At 46.7% G+C, this 13,695-nt stretch overlaps 1 protein-coding gene across 12 annotated transcripts in view; it reads right to left on the bottom strand.

Moving 5' to 3' along the window:
* Positions 1-9,013, bottom strand: part of PRPSAP2 (phosphoribosyl pyrophosphate synthetase associated protein 2) — a 75,432-nt gene extending 66,419 nt beyond the window's left edge. For 2 of the 12 annotated variants that reach the window (XM_054535271.2, XM_009251375.3), the window contains exon 1: positions 8,885-8,974. The gene's annotated coding sequence lies outside the window, so the exon portion shown is untranslated. 12 annotated transcript variants of the gene reach the window in all.
* Between the last annotated feature and the right edge of the window lie 4,682 nt (positions 9,014-13,695).

Raw genomic sequence — 13,695 nt, 5'->3', positions numbered from 1 at the left:
CTACTAAAAATACAAAAAAATAAAAATAAAAATAAGCCAGGCATGGTGGTACATGCCTGTAATCCCAGCTACTCACGAGGCTGAGGCAGGAGAATCGCTTAAACCCAGGAGGCAGAAGTTGCAGTGAGCTGAGATCACGACATTGCACTCCAACCTGGGCAATGAGAGCAAAACTCCATCTAAAAAATTAAAAAAAAAAAAAAAAGGCCACACAGTGGCTTACGCCTGTAATCCCAGCACTTTGGGAGGCCGAGGTGGGTGGATCACCCTGAGGTCAGTGGTTCGAGACCAGCCTGGCCAACATGGCAAAACCCTGTCTCCACTAAAAATACAAAAAATTAGCCGGGTGTGGTGGCGCGCGCCTATGGTCCCAGCTGCTTGGGAGGCTGAAGCAGGAGAATTGCTTGAAACTGGGAGGCAGAGATTGCAGTGAGCTGACATCACGCCACTGCATTCCAGCGTGGGTGGACAGAGTGAGACTCTGTCTCAAAAAAAAAAAAATTAATTAAAAAAAATACATATCTACGTGTGTGTGTGTGTGTGTGTGTGTGTGTGTGTGTGTGTGTAAAATGTTTCAAACACAAAAAGATGTAATTGTGCAATTGTATCTATAATTTGCTTTTTCACTAACCAGTCTATTTTGGCAATCTGGGTTAGAAGATACAGACTTGGCCAGGCATAGTGGCTCATGTATCCCCAGCACTTTGGGAGGCCAAGGCCAGAGGATCGCTTGAGCCCAAGAGTTTGCGACCAGCCTGGGTAATGTGGTGAGACATTACTGCCTCTACAAAAAATTTTAAAATTAGCCAAGCATGGTAGTGCATGCCTATTATCTCACCTACTTGGGAGGCTGAAGTGGCAGTATGACTTGAGCCCTGGAGGACAAAGCTGCAGACAGCTATGTTCACACCACTGCACTCCAGCCTGGGGCACAGACTGAGACCCAGTATCCAAAACAAACAAACAACAACAACAACAACAAAAAAAAAACACAAGAAGATATTACGATAGAGACCTATTTTGCAAAGTCCCACTAGCACTTCCTGCACAGGCATTCCAGCTGGCACAACCCAGGAATCTGCAATGGGAAATATGGCAGACTACTATGCAATTTACCTTAAATTTACCTATGACTTATAAACAGAAATGTATACACAACTAACCAAAGCCCTAAAGTGACCAAGGGGGACAGTGGCATCTATACCATGGAAGTGGCTTTAGGGCAGAGATCAGCAAATTACAGCCTACAGGCCAAATCAGGTCCCTTGAAAGCCTATTTCTGTAATACAGGCAGTAACACAGCCATACTCATTTGTTTACAAATTGTCTCTAGATAACAACAATAGCACCGAGTATGCCCCACAAAGCCTGAAATATTTATTATCTTGTCCTTTACAGAAAAAGTTTGCTAAGGCCTTTTATAGGACAATGTAGCATCTGCAAAGGCTACTAGCAGAGTGGCTGGTATAAATGAAAGAAATTGGCCGGGAGCGGTGGCTCACGCCTGTAATCCCAGCACTCTGGGAGGCCGAGGCGGGCGGATCATGAGGTCAGGAGATCGAGACCATCGTGGGTAACACGGTGAAACCCCGTCTCTACTAAAAAATACAAAAAATTAGCCGGGCATGGTGGCGGGTGCCTGTAGTCCCAGCTAATCGGGAGGCTGAGGCAGGAGAATGGCATGAACCTGGGAGGCAGAGCTTGCAGTGAGCCAAGATCGCGCCACTGCACTCCAGCCTGGGCGACAGAGTAAGACTCCGTTTCAAATAAAGAAAAGAAAAGAAAGGAAAGAAGGAAAGAAAGAATACGTTTAATCATCAACATTCTGGAAGGGATCTTAAATACTTCTAAAGCCATCTCTCAACCGATAAACATGTGTGTTTAAGAACAAAAGGTATGGCCAGGCACAGCAACTCACACCGCTAATCCCAGCACTTTGTGAGGCCAAGGTGGGCTGACTGCTTGAGCCCAAGAGTTTGAGACCAGCCTCGGCTACATAGTGAGACCTAGTCTCTACAAAAAAATCAAAAAATGAGGTGGGAGGATCACTTGAGCCCAGGTGGTCAGGGCTGCAATGAGCCATGATTGCACCACTTCACTGCACTCCTGCCTGGACGATGGGAGTGTGACCTCGTCTCAAAAAAAAAAAAAAAATAAAAAAATAAAAATAAATAAATAAAAAATTTCCGGGTGCGGTGGCTCATGCCTGTAATCCCAGCACTTTGGGAGGCGAGGCGGGCGGATCACGAGGTCAGGAGATCGAGACCATCCTGGCTAACACAGTGAAGCCCTGTCTCTACTAAAAATACAAAAAATTAGGTGGGCGTGGTGGTGGGCGCCTGTAGTCCCAGCTACTCGGGAGGCTGAGGCAGGAAAATGGCGTGAACCTGGGAGGCGAAGTGGGCAGTGAGCTGAGATCATGCCACTGCACTCCAGCCTGGGAGACAGAGCGAGACTCTGTCTCAAAAAAAAAAAAATAATAAAATAAAATAAATAATAGGGTGTTACAGGTCCAGGAAAAGAAACAAAAACAAACTAATTTTCCTGCAGTTGTAAATACAGGATTTGGAGTCAAACTCATGTTTGCATCTTGAAATACTTCCCCTAAACTCACAGTGAGGACTTGCATAAGTTATCTAATACTCAAAATCTCTTAGCCTCAGTTCTGCCATCCATACAACTGTGAAAACTGACCCCACAGGTGACTGTAAAATTTCTGCAAGGCACTTAACACAGTGCCCTGCATATCGGACATGCTACCTATGAACTGACTTCTAATATCTTGATTATCTACCATATAAGTACAGTAACAGCCATGGGGGGAGGGGCATTTTTTTTTTTACACCCCCTAACCTTCAAATAAGAAGCTCCTTAAAGTACAGCAAGATTCCTGATAGGAGTTGGAACACTTAGAATGAAAGTATTTTAGAGGTAGGAAGAGATCTTAGAGGTAGTTCAGCCCATCCTTCCTAAATCTTTTGTTCAAAGCCCATCTGTAGGAATCCTGCCAAGGAACCACTCAACAGAAGCTTGAACAGCCCCAGGGTCTGATGCCCACATCCGCTGAGGGCCCATCATTCCAAATTCTTCCTTAGAACATGCTGCGGCCAGGCGCAGTGGCTCACGCCTATAATCCCAGCAAATTGGGAGAGCGAGGCAGGCGGATTACCTGAGGTCAGAAGTTCAAGACCAGTCTGGCCAACATGGTGAATCCTCATTTCTACTAAAAATGCAAAAATTAGCTAGGCCTGGTGGCACACGCCTGTAGTCCCAGCTACTCAGGAGGCTGAGGCAGGTGAATCGCTTGAACCCGGGAGGCAGAGGTTGCAGTGAGTAGAGACTGCACCACTGCACACCAGCCTGGGTGACAGAGCAAGACTCCGTCTCAAAACAAACAAACAAAGAACATGCTGAGATTCCTCTTCCTGCAGCTTCTGCCCACTGGTTCTTGTCCTCTCCTTAGAGATTTATGGGAAACATCAAATTCCTTTTCCACAGGACTGCCTCCAAACTATTTCAAGATAGCTCTCCTGCCTTTGTATATTTTTTCCAGGATATTTCCTGAAGTCTTTCCTTATCTCTCATGGTTTAAAATGGCCTGCAACACCGTGCATGTGGTCTCTGATGTTCTAGGCTTCAGATATAGGCTTCTATACAGAATCCTAACCTAAGACCACCCTCAAAATGACATGGTGGAGTGGACTGGGGAGCATCCACTTGGAAATGACTATCAACATAGTCATGTTTTGTGACTATTCACTTCACAAGTTATTCAAACAAAAGGGCTGTTTCTTTTTCTTTTTTCTTCTTTTCTTTTTTTTTTAAGATGGAGTTTCACTCTTGTTGCCCAGGCTGGAGTGCAATGGCGTGATTTCGGCTCACTACGACCTCCGCCTCCCTGGTTCAAGCGATTCTCCTGCCTCAGCCTCCTGAGTAGCTGGGATTACAGGCATGCGCCACCATACCTGTCTAATTTTGTATTTTTAGTAGAGACAGGGTTTCTCCATGTTGGTCAGGCTGGTCTCAAACTCCCAAGCTCAGGTGATCCACCCGCCTCAGCCTCCTAAAGTGCTGGGATTACAGGCATGAGCCACTGCACCCGGCCATCATGCCTGTTTGTAGTTTTAGTTCTCCTTTCTCCTGTTGGTAATTAAGGCTGTGTTCTTTACCAAGCAAGCTTCAAGAAAAGAGTTATAAAGACTACCCTTAAAAACATGATAATCATCAAGATGGGGCTGGCAGGAGGCTTGTTAGCACAAGGTTTTAGTGTGAAATGAGAACACTCCCTTACTTTCCCCATGAGCTATAACTGCTTTATGTTTATTCTAAATTTACTCTGGAATGTGTGAGAATTATTTATAACATATATGAAAACACACTGTTTTCAGAGAATCTTAGCACCTTTTAAAGAGCAAATCATACTCCTCTTTTGAATAAGATTTGAGAATCTGTTAAGTCTCATGAATGAAGAAACCACACTGAGAGATCATTTCCTTTGGACAGACTAGCAGTCATTTCAAAACCACTCACCCACATTTCAGATGGGGAAGACTCACATTGAAGTGTGTTGTCTTCCCTCTAAAGCATCTACTGTGTAAATACCTTCTACTTAAAGATGGCTGAAGTAGGAGTGTGAAGAGTTGGGTTTGCCTTCCAGCTACTAGGCCATGTGGACATCACTTGTCCTTGCTGGGCCTCAGCCTTTACCTTCCAGACAAGAGATATAACCTTGGTAAAAAGCTTTCCCCATCAGTATTTAAGGTCCAGGCAGCAGAGATTATTTTTTACCATGATATTCTCTGCTGTATACCCTGTGCAGCTGCCACACGGTAGAGGCTAAACAAATGACTGCTGAATAATGCCTGACCTCAATGAGTCACAATGATTAACAAATGAAATTGAAAGATGAACTAAAAGGCATCATAAAGTATAAAAACTGGCCAGGCGCAGTGCCTCACGCCTGTAATCCCAGCACTTTGGGAGGCCAAGGTGGACGGATCACCTGAGGTCAGGAGTTCGAGACCAGCCTGGTCAACATGGCGAAACCCCTACTCAAAAATACAAAAATGAGCCGGGTGTGGTGGCATGCACCTGTAACCCCAGCTATCTGGGCAGCTGAGGCAGGAGAATCGCTTGAACGTGGGAGGCAGAGGTTGCAGTGAGCGGAGATCGTGCCACTGCCCTCCAGCCTGGGCAACAGAGCAAGACTCTGTCTCAAAAAATAAAAAAGTATAAAAATTTATGTTTATTGGCTGGGCATGGTGGCTCACGCTTGTAATCCCAGCACTTTGGGAGGCCAAGGCGGGCAGATCACGAGGTCAGGAGTTTGAGACCAACCTGACAAACATGGTGATACCCTGTCTCTACTAAAAATACAAAAAAATAGCCAGGCATGGTGGCGCATGCCTGTAATCCCAGCTACTCAGGAGGCTGAGGCAGAAGAATCGCTTGAACCCGGGAGGCAGAGGTTGCAGTGAGCTGAGATTGCGCCACTGCACTCCAGCCTGGGAGACAGAGCAAGACTCTGCATAAAAAATAAAAACAAAAAAACTTATTATGTATGTTTATTAGTGATGTGCCTCACTCCAAGGAAATCTGTTTTTAATATCAATATTGATGAGAATTTGAAGGGCAAATTCTAAACCCAATTACTCTTCCACTCCTGTATGATCCCAGGCTCTGCTTATCTCTCCAACAGGATGTTAACTCATGCCTAACATCTGAGTGTTCACAATGCTCATGACAACCCAGTGAAGCAAGTACTAGAATGAGACCCATTTTAGACAGGGGAAGCTAGGTTTCCAGATGAAGAAACTTACTTAAGGCTGCAAAGCCTCTAAGCAGCAAAAATAGCTCGGTCTCAGCATGATTTGTAGTAGTTAGTCGTATGCAACAGTGGGCTGCACAGCCTGTCTCTCAACCCACACAGAAAACGACTTGGCACCCCGCTGAATTCTGCATACAGAGAGCAAAATCGGACAAATACCCAGATTTTGAAAAATGTCTATTGTAAATATGCCTTGTTTGGAAAACAATTTATATAATAGTGCCAAAGAAAGAAAGCATAAGTTTGATTCGGTATTTCCACTTCTGGTAATTATCCCAAGGAAGTAAGAAAAAAGCTATACGCTCAGTGATGGTGGTCAACATAAGACTTTTTAAAGAGCAAGTACACCAGACCTGTGTAAAGGTTCCATAATAAAGTAATTAAGTAAAACACAGAATAGAAATTCAATAAATATTCAACACGACACAAAAGTATCTATGAATGACTTTAAGTGGAACGAGCTCAAATCACAACTGAGTAATAATGGTACACACCAGGGCAGCAGGAAAAGAATATGGGCAAAAAGAATATGCTTTAGTGGGGTTCAATAATGTGGGTGAATTATTTCTATTTGTGCAATTAAATTTTTTAAACACTAGAGATCACACCTCCTCAAGCCCCAAAGCCCCATTCCGCATTTTCATACCCCTTTCAAAAGCTAAACACCCAAACGGAGCCAACATTAACATAAGAGAAAAATTATTATCATCAAGCAGAATACTTAAAATTTTCATCACGGTTCCCCCTCAATCTCTGCTGGGGTGAGTTCTGAGTTGGATAAAACCATCCTTTAGGAGGTGAGAGATACATTCGTAACTAGCAAAGCCAGGTAAATTAAAATCAGGGGCTCCGTGTCAGCTTAGGGACGGAGAATGGCTGGGTCTGGGCTTGCTTTCAGAACTGCTCACCACAGGTCCCATCATCAGGGTTCGACTCCCCAGCGGCGCCTCAGGGAGCGGAGAGAGCCCAGGCACCGGACGCCCGGCCCCCGCCCCCGCCGACCCCTGGCGGGACAGGAAGGGAGGGAAAAATGGAAGGGCCGCGGGCGCGAGGTCGCCCCCGTGAGCCCCCAAGCAGCCACCACCCAAGGACCCCGACTCTTCCGCCTGCAGGCGCCGCGGGCTCCCCGCCCCTTGCACCTGCGCCCCGCAATGCCGAAGCCAGCCAGCCCTCGCCGCCGCTCGCCACTGGCTCCCGCCCGCCTACCTGGCCCCGACCCCAGCCCCGGCCCCGCCGCAGCCTCGGCTGCAGAAGGAAGAAAGCGCCGGGTCTCCTGGCGGCCTCTCTAGGAGCAAAATGGCGACTCCATGCACAAGATTGGCGTCCGCGGTGACTGCGAGGCCGGTGGGCGGGGAGGGGCGGGGGCGGGGCGGGGGCGGGACTAGAACCCGGACAGCGGAGGCATCTGGCTGGGATCTGTGGGCGTGGCCCACCAGTGGGGAAGGCGCGGGGCAGTGGGTGTAGCCACAGGGGTGGAGTCGGGCTGGCACGATGGGCGGGGCGGTGGGCGGGGATGCGCCTGTTCTGGTCCCTGGGGAACTGCTAGCCCCACACCAACTGTGACAGCCCAGGCAGGTTACAAGGAATGAATGTGGACAGAGTATGACATTTGGAATTACAAATACCTGGGTTCAAGCCTCCACTGGCCTGTAACCTTGGACAAGTCATTTCACCTCTCTGAGCTTGTTTTCTCATCTGAAAAACAAAGATAGCAGCACCCATTCCATAAGACTGTTGTGAGGATTAAATGAGACAATACGGCCAGGCGCGGTGGTTCACGCCTGTAATTCCAGCACTTTGCGAGGCTGAGGCGTGCGGATCACGACGTCAGGAGTTCGAGACCATCCTGACCAACATGGTGAAACCCCCGTCTCTACTAAAAATACAAAAAAAAAAAAAAAAAAAAATTAGCCGGGCGTGGTGGTGCGCACCTGTAATCCCAGCTACTCAGGAGGCTGAGGCAGGAGAATCGCTTGAACCCGGGAGGCAGAGGTTGCAGTGAGCCGATATCGCGCCACTGCACTCCAGCCTGGGTGACAGAGCAAGACTCCATCTCAAAAAAAAAAAAAAAAAAAAAGACAAGAGTGCTTTTAGCGCAGTTCTGGGTGTATAATAAATGATCAGTTTTTTGTTTGTTAGTTTTTTTGTTTTGAGACGGAGTTTCGCTCTGTTGTCCAGGCTAGAGTGCACTGGCGCGATCTCAGCTCACTGCAAACTTCGTCTTCCGGGTTCAAGCGATTCTCCTGTCTCAGCCTCCCGAGTAGCTGGGATTACAGGTGTGCGCTACCACGCCTGGCTAATTTTTTGTATTTTTAGTAGAGACAGGGTTTCACCATGTTGGCCAGGCTGTTCTTAAACTCCTGACCTCAAGTGATCCGCCCGCCTCGGCCTCCCGAAGTGCTGGGGTTACAGGCATGAGCCATCGCGCCCAGCCATTATCAGTTATTATCGTTATTTGCCTTGTTGCCTTTTTTTCTTTTATTATAAAGGAATTGGTACTTTTGGTATCCATTGCCTAAATTCTTTATAACTTAGGTAATGTTTGTTCTTTATTGTATGGATAACATAATAACAGCAAACACATGGGTCCTCTTTTAAGTGCTTTACATATATTAACGGTAACTTATTTAATCCTCACAAGAGCATAAGGTAGGTGTTGTTATCCTCTCCATTTTAATAGTTGTGGGAACTGAGACGACGACGTTAAATAACTTTTCCAATGACAAAGCAGTGGACAGAATTTCGACCCAGGAGGCTTTGCACCAGTCTTCACTTACCTAATCCCTATACCACATCTTCTCTCCAATTCTGCTTTAGATTTTTCACAATAATGAGGCATGAAATATTCATCAGAGGTGTCAGAGCTAGCTAGAGTCTTTATAGTCCAACGTCTTATTTTAGAAACGAAGAACACAAGCATCTCAACTAATGAATTATAAATTAGGTGAGACTTCGTGAAATGGAGTCGTTTGAAACATTTCCTTTGCCTGACAACTTTACAGGGACACACCTCTTTGTAAAGAGCAAGACCCATGAGCCCAGTGATTATCTGCATACCAAAATTGATTCCTCTTCAGCGGTACCTCGGCTGGGCTCACGTCCCTTCTGCGCTGGCATCTAACTCCGGTCACAACCCCCACCCCTCTGCTGTGGCTAGCGTAGATTCCACGCGTCACATGTTGGCATGTGACTGGATCTGGCCAGTCAGAGAAGTTCATCCCTCTCCGCTCGCTGATTCGCTCCAAAGATAGGCTACTGAGCCAATCAGAGCCCACGAAACACCGTCTCCATCCCTGCGCCGGGACTGGAGAGGCTCACTCTCTCCTGCTGATGCGGCAGCTGTTGGGATGCAAGGAGGGGAACCGCCTGAGTAAAGTGCTGAGAGAAAAGAGAGGGAGGGATACAGACCGGGACCAGATGAGTTTGCGCTGAATCTGAAGTCGGTAGGTCCCTGGACATTTCTATTATGGAAACCAAGAAGAACCTCCCCTCCACCCTCTGAAGCCAGTGTGGACCTGGTTTCTGGCACTTGCAGTGTCTGCACGGTCTCCTCTGCTTCCTTCTCCATTGCCCTTTCTCACCCGCCTGAGCCCCCCACCCTGAACTACTGGGACATATGCTGTTCCTGCCTCCAGGCGTGCACTTCTTCCTGCAGCCGCCTCCCCCACTAACTCCTTCTTGAACTTGATAGCTCCATTGTCACTTTCGAGTCTTCCCTAAACCACCCCCTTCCCAAATAAAACTGTTTCATGTACTTTTCTTTCATTGGGCTTATCACCATATCTAATTGTTTGGGTGGTTATTTGACAAATATCACCACCTCAGCCCCTGTACACTGTAAGCCCCATGAGGGTGGGCTCTTCGTCCCTCCTGCTGATCACTGTTTCCCAGGGCCTGGCACAAGTATGGTACTCAAGAAATGTCTGGAAAATTGAGTGCCTTGTCCTTGCTGGAAAGAAAATGGGCAGTAGCACAGCATTATATAGTGTTTGCACCATACAAGGATAATATTACTGGAAAAAAACACTTTTCTAAGAGACAGAGTCTTGCTCTGTTGCCCAGGCTGGAGTGCAGTGGTGCAATCATAGCTCACTGCCGCCTCGAACTGGGCTCAAGTGATCCTCCCACCTCGACCTCCAAAGCACTGGGATTACAGTCATGAGCCACCATACCTGGCCTTGAATTTTTTTAAAAATCCACTCTCATTAACCAGAATGAGCTAGCTCCAGTGTATCACCGCGTCCAGGGTTCTGCAGTGGGGTGGCTTGCTCCTCAGCAGTTTCCCGCACTGCAGGCACTTAGTTTGTAGTTTTCGTTTGTTCTGTTATAGCAATACCACTCTTCCATCCGCCATCCATTCTCCAAGGACTATTGAAATCCCTTGTAGGCTGATGCCAAAACTCTCATTCTCTTTATCCTCCGGGTTTAGGCCATAGGAGTGTGCCATGGTAGGTGTTCAGCCAAGATGACACACCAGGTGACTGCAGCCCCAGCCACCACCTGACTGCAACTTTATGAAAGACCCCAAGCAAGAGCCACCTAGCTAAGACCAATCAAACCACAAAAAATTGAGAGCTAAGAAATTTTTTATTAAAGCCCAAGTTTGGGCATAGTTTGTTATACAATAGGTAATGAGCAAGAAAGGAGCAAAAGCATAATGTAAAGCCTGTGGTCAATTCCACACGAATGCAGTTTTTGGTTAGTCCACTGCTAAACTTGATAATCTCTTGCCCACTTGGATGTTTGCAGTCAGAGTCTTTGCATGTAATAGAAGTGCTCAGCTTGCTGCAACACATCATTGGTCATATTCAAGGGCTAAACTGCTGCATATCGACTATAAATCAAGATGCTCAAGTCTAAGACATTTCCCTTCAATATTTTTTAAAGGAAGGAAAGGAATCTTTGCTATAGTTTGATAGAAATTTTTCAGCAGTATAGCGTAACAAAAAACAAGGATTCTCCTTCAAATGGTTGTGCAAATGAAGAAACAAGGACTTAGGTGTCCATCACTAGGATGGAGCCTGCTTCCTGCCTCCTCTCCTCATTGTGGAAATGACCTTGGACAGATCCCTCCACCTCTCTAAGTTTCTGTATCCTCAGTGGAAAAATGAGCACTAATATTAGCAGCCATATAATGGTTGGGGGTGAGGAGTTACTTTTAGATGGAGTCCATGAGTATGAGGCACCGAGGAAGCTTTTGCAGCTGCCTCTCTGCCCTCGCCTGTCTGGCCATCAGGGAAGAAAAACAAGGCACCCCTTTTTCCCCAGTGGAAGAGGATGGCAGCTGGCCTGGCTGTAGGAAGCAGCAGAGGCCAAGGCCAGGTCACCAGCCAAGGAGGCCTTGGAAGTTCCTATAGAGTCCTTTCCTGCATCCTCCAGCTTTTCTCCTTTTTCTTTTCTTTTTTTTTTTTTTTGAGATGGAGTCTTGCTCTGTTGTCCAGACTGGAGTACAGTGGCGCAATCTTGACTCACTGCAACCTCCACCTCCCAGGTTCAAGCTATTATCCTGCCTCAGCCTCCCAAGTAGCTGGGACTACAGGTGCGTGCCACCACACCCGGCTAATTTTTGTAATTTTACTAGAGACGGAGTTTTGCCATGTTGGCCAGGCTGGTCTCGAACTCCTGACCTCAAGTGATCCACCCCTCTCGGCCTCCCAGAGTGCTGGGAATACAGGCGTGAGCCACTGTGCCCGTCCTCTTTTCTCCTTTTTCTATTTTCCGCCAAAATGAAAAGAACTTCATTGTCTTTTTTTTTTTTTTTTCCCGAGGCTGAGTCTCACTCTGTCATCTAGGCTTGAGTGCCGTGGCGCAATCTCGGATCACTGCAACCTCTGCCTCGTGGGTTCAAGCGGTTCTTCTGCCTCAGCTCCCCAGCAGCTGGGACTAAGAACTTCATTGTCTTTTGTCAGCATAATAATATTTACACATTGTAAGAAAAATTCAAATGAGAAAGAAGAAAAACTTAAAAAGATATTTGCCATTATCCCATGTGGAGAGGTAACTACTCTTGGAATTTTCCAATATGCCTTTTCCCTGTAAAAATTTATTGCAGGCGTGATTCCATGTTGATGAATTCAGGTCGACATCATCATGATATGAGCTGTGAATGAAAGACTGTAGTCTTGGGAACCAGCGCCTAGATCCAAATTCCTTCTCTCCTCACCAGCTGTGTGACCTCAACAAGTTTCTTAACCTCTCTATACCTGTTTCCTCATCTACAAAATAGGAATAATAACAGCATCTATGTCATAGGGGAATCTTGATGACCACTTGAGTTACCTGGCACACAGTTGACTACCACTTTCTATTAACCACAGCGATTATGAGCCATTGTGATATGGATGAACCATTATTTTCTCTTAACTAATCCCTCATTCTGGGCACTTTTTACTATTAATACATAACCTGTCTTTCTACCTTTGCCCAAGTATTTCCTTATGTTAAATTTCTAGAAGTAAGCTTGTTTGGTCAAAGGATATGCCCTTTTAAAATTTTGTTCCCTGAAATTTTGTACCAATTTACAGTCTCACCAGGAAGGTGGAAGAGCGTCCATGTCTCTTCATCCTCACCAACACCAGGCACCATCCATTATTTTTAGCTTGTCCAAGTGAATAGTCAAATGTTTTCTGGGCTTTTAAAATTACTTGTCCATGGGCCAGGTGTGGTGGCTCACACCTGTAATCTCAGCACTTTGGGAGGCCGGGGCAGGCAGATCACCTGGGGTCAGGAGTTCAAGACCAGCCTGGCTGACATGGGGAAATCCCGTCTCTACTAAAAATACAAAAAAATTAGCCAGGCGTGGTGGCAGGCACCTGTAATCCCAGCTACTGAGGAGGCTGAGGCAGGAGAATCGCTTGAGCCCAAGAGGCAGAGGTTGCAGTGAGCCAAGATCACACCATTGTACTCCAGCCTGGGCGACAAAAGTGAAACTCTTTCAGAGGTTCAAAATAAATAAATAAAATAAAAATAAAATAAAATTACTTGTCCAAATCAGGCTGCCTGTAGCTACCCTGGCTGCCTTGCTAGCTGACTTTCACCTCCATTCATTCACTCAACAAATATCAATAAAGTACTTAACTCATGCCAGCCCCAGTGCTGAGGGTTGGGGCTACAGCTGGGAATGGCAAAGCACCCACCTCATACAGTGACCACAGTAGATGATCCACTGCATGCTAAGAGTTTAACAAAGTCCTGCTTTAGTATCCAATAAGCTATACTAGGTAGGTTAAATATTTATAATATATATGCTCTCTGGATATATAAGAAGGAGTTTTGGGCCGGGCACGGTGGCTCACGCCTGTAATCCCAGCACTTTAGGAGGCCGAGGAGGGTGGATCACCTCAGGTCACGAGTTTGAGACCAGCCTGACTAACATAGAGAAACCTCGTCTCTACTAAAAATACAAAATTAGCTGGTCGTGGTGGCACATGCCTGTAATCCCAGCTACTCAGGAGGCTGAGGCAGGAGAATTGCTTGAACCCGGGAGGCGGAGGTTGCGGTGAGCCGAGATCACGCCATTGCACTCCAGCCTGGGCAACAAGAGTGAAACATGGTCTGAAAAAAAAACAAAAACGGAAGGAGTTTTGTAGACCCGGCACAGTGGCTTATGCCTATAATCCTAGCACTTTGGGAGGCTGAGGCAGGCAGATCACCTGAGGTCAGGAGTTCAAGACCACCCTGGCCAACATGGTGAAACCCTGTTTCTACTAAAAATACAAAAATTAGCTGGGCGTGGTGGTGCATGCCTATAATCTCAGTTACCCAGGAGGGCGAGGCAGGAGAATCACTGGAACCAGGGAGGCAGAGGCTGCAGTGAGCTAAGCCGAGATCCTGCCACTCCAGCCTGGGCAACAGAGCGAGACTCCATC

This window comes from Pongo abelii, chromosome 19, assembly GCF_028885655.2.
Source record: "Pongo abelii isolate AG06213 chromosome 19, NHGRI_mPonAbe1-v2.0_pri, whole genome shotgun sequence".
NCBI lineage: Eukaryota > Metazoa > Chordata > Mammalia > Primates > Hominidae > Pongo > Pongo abelii.
Note: the sequence above shows the minus strand (reverse complement) of the source record. Positions and strands in the feature narration are given on the sequence as shown.